Source organism: Galeopterus variegatus, unplaced genomic scaffold (genome assembly GCF_000696425.1).
Source record: "Galeopterus variegatus unplaced genomic scaffold, G_variegatus-3.0.2 Scaffold348, whole genome shotgun sequence".
In the NCBI taxonomy this organism is placed as follows: Eukaryota; Metazoa; Chordata; class Mammalia; order Dermoptera; family Cynocephalidae; genus Galeopterus; species Galeopterus variegatus.
The window spans coordinates 563,565-574,248 of record NW_007726459.1 but is presented as its reverse complement, the minus strand read 5'-3'; the positions used below and the strand labels follow the sequence as shown (position 1 = coordinate 574,248).

At 37.7% G+C, this 10,684-nt stretch overlaps 1 protein-coding gene across 1 annotated transcript in view; it reads right to left on the bottom strand.

Annotated features, from left to right (window-relative positions):
* Positions 1 to 10,684, bottom strand: part of ADAM32 (ADAM metallopeptidase domain 32) — a gene marked incomplete at its 3' end in the record, with an annotated part of 141,628 nt that overhangs the window by 129,059 nt on the left and 1,885 nt on the right. The window lies entirely within an intron of this gene.

Genomic DNA, 10,684 nt, shown 5'->3' with positions numbered 1-10,684 from the left:
GAGGGGAGAGAGGGAGGAGGGAGGGAGGTGTCGGTGATGGGCCATAATAATCATATACATTGTATATTCACAAAATAAAAATTTAATGAAAAAAAAAAGAATATTTTTATCACCTCAAAAAAAAAAACTCCCTACCCAAATGACACAGACTCACACATTAGATTAAAAAGCTAGACCCAACTATATGCTGTCTTCAAGAGACTTACCTCACCTGTAAAGGCATACAAAAACTAATAGTGAAGGGATGGAAAAAGATATACCACACAAATGGAAACCAAAAACAAGCAGGAGTAGCTATTCTTATATTGGATGAAATAGACTTTAAGCCAAAATCCATAAAAAGAGACAAAGAAGGTCACTATATAATGAAAAAGGAATCGAATCAGCAAGAAGACATAACAACCATAAACATATATGCACCCAGCACTGGAACACCCAGATATATAAAGCAAACAGTATTAGACCTAAAGAAAGAGATAAACCCCAATACAGTAATACTAGAGGACTTGAATACCCCTCTATCAGTACTAGATAGATCATCCAGGCAACAAATCAACAAGAAACACAGGATTTAAACCATACTTTAGACCAACTGGACCCAACAGATGTCCACAGAACATTTCATCCAACAAATACAGAATATACATTCTTCCATCAGCACATGGAATATTCTCCAGGATAGACCACATGTTAGGCCACAAATCAAGTCTCAAAAAATTTTTTAAAATTGAAATCACCTCAAGTATCTTTCCAGACTACAACAGATTAAAACCAGAAATTAATAACAAGCAAAAGTCAGGACACTATACAAATGCATGGAAATTACACAACAGACTCCTGAATGATCTATAATCCAAGAAGAAATTAAATAAGAAATCAAAAAATTTCTTGAAACCACTGAAAATAAAGACACATCATATCAAAACCTGTAGGATACTGCAAAAGCAGTAATAAGAGGAAAGTTTATTGCAATAAATGCTTACATCAAAAAAAGAACAATTTCAAATAAACAACCTAATGCTACACGTCAAAGAACTAGAAAAACAAGTACAATCTAAACTCAAAGTTTTTAGACAGAACAAAATAATTAAGATCAGAGCAGAATTAAATGAAATAGAAACCCCCAAAATAATACAAAAGATAAATGAAACAAAAAATTGGATTTTTGAGAAGATAAACAAAAGAGACAAAATGATTAGCTAGGTTAACCAAAAAAAAAAAAAAAAAGAACAGAGAAGATCCAATAGCAAAAATCAGAATTGAAAAAGCAGACATTATGACTGATAACCCAGAAAAACAAAGAATCATTACAGACTATTACAAACAACTATATGCAACAAATTTGAAAACCCAGAGGAAACGGATAAATTCCTGAACACATACAAACCACCAAGTCTGAACCAAGAGGAAACAGAAAACCTGAACAGACCAATAACAAGCAATGAGATTGAAGCTGTTATCAGAAGTCTCCCAACAAAGAAAATTCCAGGGCCAGATGGCTTTACTGATGAATTCTACCAAACCTTTAAAGAGGAATTTACACCAATTCTCTTCAAACTATTCCAAAAAATTGAAACAGAAGCCATTCTCCCAAACACATTCTATGAGGACAGCATCACCTTGATACCAAGATCAGATAGTAATACAACAGAAAAAGAAAACTACAGGCCAATATCTCTGATGAACATAGATGCAAAAATCCTCAACAATATCAGCAATCAGAGTACACGAACACATCAAAAAAAATTATACACTATGATCAAGTGGGATTCATCACGAGAGGACAAGGATGGTTCAACATATGCAAGTCAATAAATGTAATATACCAAAAATAAATAAGTCAAAAATGTGACATCAACAAAATCAAGGACAAAAACCATATGATTATCTCAACAGACGCAGAAAAAGCATCAACAAAATTCAACATCCTCATGATAAAAGCTCTCAGCAAATTAGGTATAGAAGGAAAGTATCTCAACACAATAAAAGCCATTTATGACAAACACACTACCAATACCATCCTGGGTATTACTGAACAGGAACAAGACAAGGATGCATAATCTCACCACTCCTATCTAACATAGTGTTGGAAGTACTAGCCAGAGCAATCAGGCAACAGAAAGAAATAAAGGGCATCTAAGTGGAAAAAAGGAAGTCAAACTGTTCCTGTTTGCAGATGACATGATTCTATATATAGAAAAACCTAAAGACTCTATCAAAAAACTCTTAGAGCTGATTACCAATTTCAGTAATGTTTCAGGATACAAAATCGACATCCAAAAATCAGGAGCATTTTTAGTCTCAAATAACGAACTATCAGAAAAAGAAATCAAGAAAGTAACACCATTTTCAATAGTCGCCAAAAAAATAAAATACCTAGGAATCAATTTAACCAAGGAGGTGAAAGATCTCTACAAAGAAAACTACAAATCACTGCTGAAAGAAATTAAAGCATACACAAAAAGGTGGAAAGATATTCCATGCTCTTAGACTGGAAGAATTAACATAGTGAAAATATCCATACTGCCCAAGCGATCTACAGATTCAATGCAATCCCCATCAAAATACCAATGACATTCTTCACAGAAACAGACAAAAAAAAGAAAACAATCCTTACATTCATATGAAACAACAAAAGACCCCAAATAGCCAAAGCAATCCTGAGCAACAAAAATAAAGCCAGAGATATAACACTACCTGACTTCAAATTATACTACAAAGGTATAGTAACCAAAACAACATGGTACTGGCATAAAAATAGACATTCAGACCAATGGAACAGAATAGAAAACCCAGAAATCAACCCACATACTTACAGACAACTGATCTTTGACAAAGGCACAGAGAACACACATTGGGGAAAAAATTGCCTCTTCAATAAATGGTGCTGGGAAAACTGGACATCCACCTGCAGAAGAGTGAAACTGGACCTGCACCTCTCACCATGTACCAAAATCAACTCAAAATGGATTAAAGATTTATGTATGAGAACTGAAACTATAAAGCTACTAAAGGAAAACATAGGGGAAACACTTCAGGAAGTAGGACTAGGCAAAGACTTTATGAATAAGACCCCAAAAGCATAAGTAACAAAAGAAAAAAATAATAAGTGGGATTAAATCAAACTAAAAAGCTTCTGCATGGCAAAGGAAACAATCAAAAGACTGAACAGACAACCTACAGGATGGGAGAAAATATCTGCAAACTATACATCCAACAAGGGATAAATACCCAGAATATATAGTGAACTCAAACTACACAGTAAAAATAAAAATTAAAAAAGGCAAATTAAAAAATGGGCAAAGGAGCTAAATAGACATTTTTGAAGGAAGACATACAAATAGGCAACAGGTACTTGAAAAAATGCTCAACATCACTAAGCATCAAGGAAATGCAAATCAGTACAAATCAAAACTTTGACATATCATCTTACCCCAATTAGACTGGCTATCATCAAAAAGTCAGAAAATAACAAATGCTGGCAAGGATGCAGAGAAAGGGGAACTCTTCTACCCTGTTGATGGGACTGTAAATTAGAGCAGCCACTACAGAAAACAGGATGGAGTTTCCTCAAACAACTACAGATAGAGCTACCATACGATCCAGCAATTCCACCTCTAGGTATATACCCAAAGGCATGGAAATCATCATGTCAAAGGGATACCTGCACTCCCATGTTCATCGCAGCTCTGTTTACAAAGCCAAGATATGGAACCAACCTAAGTGTCCATGGATCAATGACTGGATAAGGAAAATGTGGTATATATACACCATGGAATACTACTCAGCCATAAAAAAGAATGAAATCTGCCATTTGCAGAAACAAGAATGAGGTTAGAGAAAATTATGTTAAGTGAAGTAAGCCAGGCACAGAGGGAAAAATACCACAGGTCCTCACTCATAAGTGGGAGCTAAGAGAAAAAGAAGGAAGGAAAGAAAGACCACAGGGGTGTGTTGGACTTGCAGAGGGAGAGAACAGACCTAGGGCTGCTGGGGGTGGAGCAGGGAAGGGAGAGGGAGGTTGGGAAGGAGTTCGTTGGGGACACAGGGAATAACTGCAATTTGTGGTAATGGGCAAGATAGTGTTAATCTGATCATCACATCTTGGGCACGGGTGGTGATGCCCCATGAATATGAATAATCAATTAAAAATAAAAATAAAGGTGCTTAGGACATTGTTTCAAGAGAGCAGAGAGGAAGTTGCGAGCCCTCTTAAAAAATAGTCTTAGAAGTCTCACAGGTCATTTCTGCCACATTTAAATGGTCAGAGCAAGTCACAAGCCTAACCAGATTCAAGAAATGAAGAAATAAATTCCACCTCTCAATGGGACAACGAAATGTTCTAAAAAGAAAGTACATACAAGAATAGATGAATTATTAAGGTCATCACCATCTTTGCAAACAGTATATCACAGGTGATATGACTTTCTGCTGTTACTAGTCCATGTGGATTTCAGCATTAATTATTGGTGCCCACATCTCTATAAATAATCCCATCGCTAAACTCTTTTCATTTAAACCCTTTAAGCATATCCTCAGTCTCCTGACAGGGCTCTGAATGAGACCTACATGTGTAAATGGGCTGAGAATGTAATATCTACTAAATGTAATATTTCAAACTAATGGGGGAATGATCTGCTATTCAGTATTAACAGTGAGGTAATTCATTACCTATTTGGAAAAATACAAACATAGTTCCCCGACCTAGAACCAATATATGGGTTAAAAGATTCCACGTAAAATGTTACATATTAGAAAGACTGAAAGACTAAATTTTTAAAGGTTGTAAAATGATTTCAAGAAAGTACGTGGGACCAGCTAGTTAGCTCACTTGGGAGAGCTTGGGAGAGCATGATGGGTTTTTTTGTTTTGTTTGTTTTTTTTTGTGGGTTTTTTTTAATCATTGCACCAAGGAAAGGCTTCTTGCCTTCTTAATAAGCAAACCAGAAAATGCAGAAGCTATAAGGAAAATGTTGATAAACTTAGTACAAAAAAACAGATACCACAAAGTGGAATGATCAACAATAGACTTGGAGACAACCTGTTTAAGATATAGAACAAATAAAATGATTAATATCCAAAATACATTAAAAAGATAATATACAAATCTATGCAGCATGCATTCATCATTTATAAATAAATAATTCATTGCATGTAAAGGACCATATATTTCTATATTTACATATATTTGTATCTAAATATATATAGGAAAGTCCAGAAGAGGACCATCAAACTGACCAACAGAGTAATTATCTCTGCAAGTAGAGTAAAATTGACAACCAGGAGAAATGGTAACATACAGGGCAGCCTCTTTTTCTCCTTTTGGAATGCATTAATATAATACTAAATAAAAATTATTAATAATAATTGTACAAAAACTTTCAGAAGTAGGACCCAGAAATCTGTAATTTTTTAAATCTCTGAAGGTTATTCTGATGCAAAGCCAAACTCCGGATGAGTATCCCATTTCAGACACACGCTGACACATCAATGAGTCTGTCATTTCAACAATCCAACGGATATCATAGTTTTTACACTAAGTCTAGACAGAGCCTCAGAATCCTTTCAACATAACACTGTGGGTAGTTTGCCACTCCATCAGATAGAATCTCACGTTTTCCACACCAGGCCTACCTTTCATCTTCTCCTATCTGGTCTAGATACACATGAGACACACATGAGTTTAGGGAATATTTCTGTGTCAAGACACCAAGTGGCACAGGGGAAAAGCTCCATGACATCGGTCTAGGCAAAGACTTTTTGGATAAAACCTCAAAAGCACAGGCAACAAAAGCAAAATTTGACAAACGGGATTACACCAAACTGAAAGCATCTGCACAGCAAAAGAAACAAACAACAAAGTGAAGAAACAATCTATAGAATGGGAGAATATATTTTTAAACTACACATTTGATAAGGGGTTAATATCCAAAATACATAAAGAACTCAAAGAACTCAATAGCCAAAAAACAAATTTCCAAGTTTAAAAAATGGGCAAAAGAACTATATAGACATTTCTCAAAAGAAAACATACAAATGGCCAACAGGTTTGTGAAGAAAATGCTCAACATCCCTAATCATCAGAGAAATGCAAATCAAAAGCACAGTAAGATGTCACCTCAGTACAGTTAGAACGGCTATTATCAAAAAGTCAAAAGATATGTGTTGGTGAAGATGCGGAGAAAAGAGAACCTCTGCACACTGTTGGTAGGAATGCAAATTAGTACAGCCACTAGGGAAAACAGTATAACGTTTCCTCATAGAATTAAAAATAGAACTACCACATGACCCAGCAATCCCACCACTGGGTATATCCAAAGGAAAGGAAATCAGTATGTTAAAGAGATATCTGCACTTTCATATTTATTGGAGCACTATTTACAATAGCCCAGGTAAGGAATCAACCTAAGTTCCCATCAGCAGATGACTGGATAAAGAAAAAGTGGTGCATGTACACAACGGAATACTACTCGGTTATAAACAAGAATAAAATCCTGTCATTCATGGAAAATTTATGTCAACTGAAATAAGCCAGGCACAGAAAGACAAATACCACATGATCTCACTCATGTGGAATTTTAAAAAGTTGAGCTCATAGAAGTGAAGAGTAGAATAGAGATTACTAGAGGCTGGGGTGGAGGTGGGGGAAGGGGGTAGTTGAACAATGGGCACCAAGTCACAGTTAGACAGGAAGAAGAAGTTCTGGTGTTCTGTTGCATGGTGGGGTGACTATAGTTAACAATATAGTGTATATTTCAAAAAAGCTATAAGAACTTAAATGTTCTCACCACAAAGAATTGATAAATGTTTGAGATGATGAATATGATTTCATCATTACACAATGTATACATACATCAAAACATCATACTAGACCCTATAAATATGTACAGTTATTATGTGTCAATTAAAAATAAAATAAAACTTAAAAAAGATGCCAAGTTGCTCTGTACATGAAAAGAAGTATATAGTCTGGATGATTATGAATATAAATGAGCAGACACTAAAATTACTGTTGATTATATTGTCAAATTATAAATTAAATATATAACTACAAGTGCAAGAAATTCTGGATGTCTTTTTTTATTATTATTCAGAAGAGAGAAATTTAAACTTTCAAATGAAAATTCCAGCCCCACACTGCTAAGTAGAGTGATGGTCCAGTCGGTTGCGGAATCTTACTTAGCAATTTGGGATGGCGTTTTTCAGAGTAAGCAATCACTTCCCATTCCCTCTTCCCCCAGCCGATGGCAGTCACTAATCTACTTTCTGTCTCTATGGATTTACCTACTCTGGATATTCTGTATAAATGGAATCGTGCAAAATATGACCTTTTGTGCCCGGCTTCACTCACTTGCATGTTTTCAAGGTTCATCCATGTTGTAGCACGCGCCAGAACTTCATTCCTTTTCATGGCTGAATACTATTCCATGTATGTGTGTAACCATGTACGTAATACATCCATCAGTTGATGGACATTTGAGTTGTTTTCAACTTTTGACTACTGTGAGTAATGCCATATGAACATTAGCATACACGTTTTTATGTGCACGTATATTTTCATTACTCTTAGGTATATACCTAGGAGGAAAACTAGTAATTGTACAGGTTTGCTTATTTCCTCTCTCCAACTATGACGCTAATATGATTTCAAAAAGAAATGGGATATTAAATTTCCCTGTGATAAAAAAGTGCTTATTCACATATACTTTTTTTTTTTTTTTTTTTTTTTTTTTCCGTGTCCGGCAACGGATTGCAACCCTCGGCGTTGCTCCCGCGCCTCGCTCAGCCAGTGAGCGGGAACCGGTCTGCATGTGGGATCCGAACCCTCAGGCGGGAGCGCCGCCGCGCTTCCCAAGTGGAGCACTGCAGCAGTGCGCCACCGGGCCGGCCCCACATATACTTTTAAAATTATTTTATTTATTTATTTTCTTTAATTGGCATGTATCGATTATATGTAGTTATGGGGCACAAAGCTATATTTCAATACATGTATACAATTGTGTGATGATCAAATCAGGGTAATTAGCATATTAATCATCACAAAAACTTACCACTTCTTTGTAATGAAATCATTTGACCTCCTCTGTTGTAGCCAACTGAGCACATACAATAAATTACTATTACAGATTCCTAGCCCTGCCAGCCCATTAGAACTTACTTTCCCTATCTAGCTGTGATTTTCTGTTAACCAACCTCTTGACTCCCTTTCCCCTCCCAGCCTCTATTAACCACAATTCTACTCTCTACTTGTATAAGCTCAACTTTTTTTTATTTTAGTTCCCATATATGAGTGAGAACAAGCAGTATTTATCCTCCTGTGCCTGACTTATCCGACTTAACATAATGTCTTTCAATCTCATTCACGTTGCTGTAAGTGCATGTCACTGAGTGAAAGAAGCCAGTCTAAAAGGCTACATACTGTACGTTTCCAACTATACGATATTCTGGAAAAGGCTAAACTATGAAGACAGTAAAAAGATTAGTGGGTGCCAGGGGCAAGTGGAGAGAGAGAGAGATGAACAGGCGGAGCACAGAGGAGTTTTAGGACAGTGAAACTATTCCGTGTGATACTACAACAGCAGATACGTGTCATCCATTACACATCTGTCAAAACCACAGAATACACAACACCAAGAGTGAATCCTAACGTAAAGTGTGGACTTTGGATAATAATGATGTGTCAGTGCAGGTTCATCAATTACAACCAATGTACACTGGGCTGCCAGACGTGGATAGTGGGGGAGGCTGTACATAGGTGGAGACAGAGTGTTACATGGGAACTCTATTTTCCACTCAATTTTGCTGTGAACCCAAATCTGCTCTAAAAAATAGTTTATTAATTTTTTTAAATGGTTAAATCGTAAATTTTATGTGTATTTTACAATTTAAAATAAAAATTAAAAACACTAAGGTAATACATCAAAGAATGGGTAGAAGATCAAAGTTCAAGATAAACAGACCAATGGATTTTAATATGGCATATTTTTTAAAGTTCATTGATGTGTTTTGGATTCCAAGCAAGAATACCCTCAAGTTATCTAAAAAGGTTATTAAAATACTCCTCCCTTTCCCAACTACATATACTTCATATACAGCAACAGATTGAACACAGAAGCAGATATGAGTCTATCTTCTACAAAAGCAGACATTAAAGAGATTTACAAAAATATAAAACAATGCCACCCTTCTAACTATTTTTGTTTCGGAAAATTTTGTTATTTTTATTTTTTAAAATGTGTTACTTATGCCTATTACTGTTATTTTAAAATAAATTATACACATTGTTAAATTTCTATTTTAATTTTTAATAGCTGACACTGGCTCTAGGTCCCCATCTCAAGTCACTTGACAAGCTGTTTCTCAGGATGTTAGCTGAGCAAGCACAGAGATAAGGACCTTACCCTCCAGATGACCTGGAGCACCACGGGAATCGAAAATCTTCCCTCTTTGGAACTAAAAAGCTGGAATTTGAACCACCATAGCCTTCAACAAGAAGAACCCAGCATCCAGCAGCCAATCAACTTTTGCCCAGTTCTTTGCCTCTTAAAATCTGCACAGCCCCCGGATGGGGGAGACAGATTTGAGCTTGGCTTCCTGTACCCTTTGCTGGTGGACCTCTCAATACAGCCTTTTTCTTTTCCCAAAAACTGGTGCCATAGTATTGGACTCTGAAGGGAGCCCTTGCCCAGTAACATGCTGACAGATGGAAACCCACAAAAACAAAAGCTCTTTGAGGATCTCAGTAATTGTTTACGTGTAAAGGAGTTTTGAACTCAAAAGTTTGACAACCATTGCATTAAAATACTGCATGTTTATAGACCACTGTATCCTCACAAAATGCATGTGTTGAATCCCTAACCCCCAGTGTGATAGTATTTGGTGACGGCCTTTGGGAGGTGACTAGGGTCAGGTGAGGTCATAGGGTGGGGCCCTCCTGATGGGGTTAATGACCTTATAAGAGGAGACACCAGAGAACATGTTTGCCTGTGTTTGTCCTGCACACAAGGAGCGGGAGAGGATCCCCAGCAGAACCCGGCGACAGCAACACCTGACCTCGGCCTTCAGCCTCCACAACTGCGGGAAATAAACGTCTTTCGTCGAAGCCACACGGTCAGTGGTACTTTGTTGGGGCAGCTGCAGCTGTTATAATACGTAACAGCAAAAACGCTGAAAACAGCCCAAACGGTCATCAATAAGATATGTGGGAAATGAACTGTGGTCACCTGCAAACAACGCGATGCTACTGAACGGAAAACACAGCCGAGCACAGACAGGATGACAAAATTGAGGACAGTGTGGAAAGGGAAGGAAAGTAACGTCTCAGAACATTTGGCGGCGTCCAAACCTCCTCTTACACACGTCAGGTCTGTCCCCACTGTTGTTCCCGCCCTGCCGCGGACGCAGGACATTTTGTGACAGCAGGACAGGTCACCAGGCTGGGACAAACACCGCCTCAGGAAAGTGCGGTCTGGGCGGAGCTCGGGACGTGTCTGAGGTGCTTTCTGAGGAGCGGGCCGCCCAGAGCCCAGGTCCGGGGCAGAGGCTCGACCTCCACCCCTTAGGATTGGGTCCCGCTCTCCTGAGTCACTGGTGCTGGGACGGAAGGGACCGAGGAGGCGGGACCCCGGGCTTTGGACCGAGCGGGGCAGGCGCCGGGAGGAGGAGCAGGGCCCGGCTTACCGGG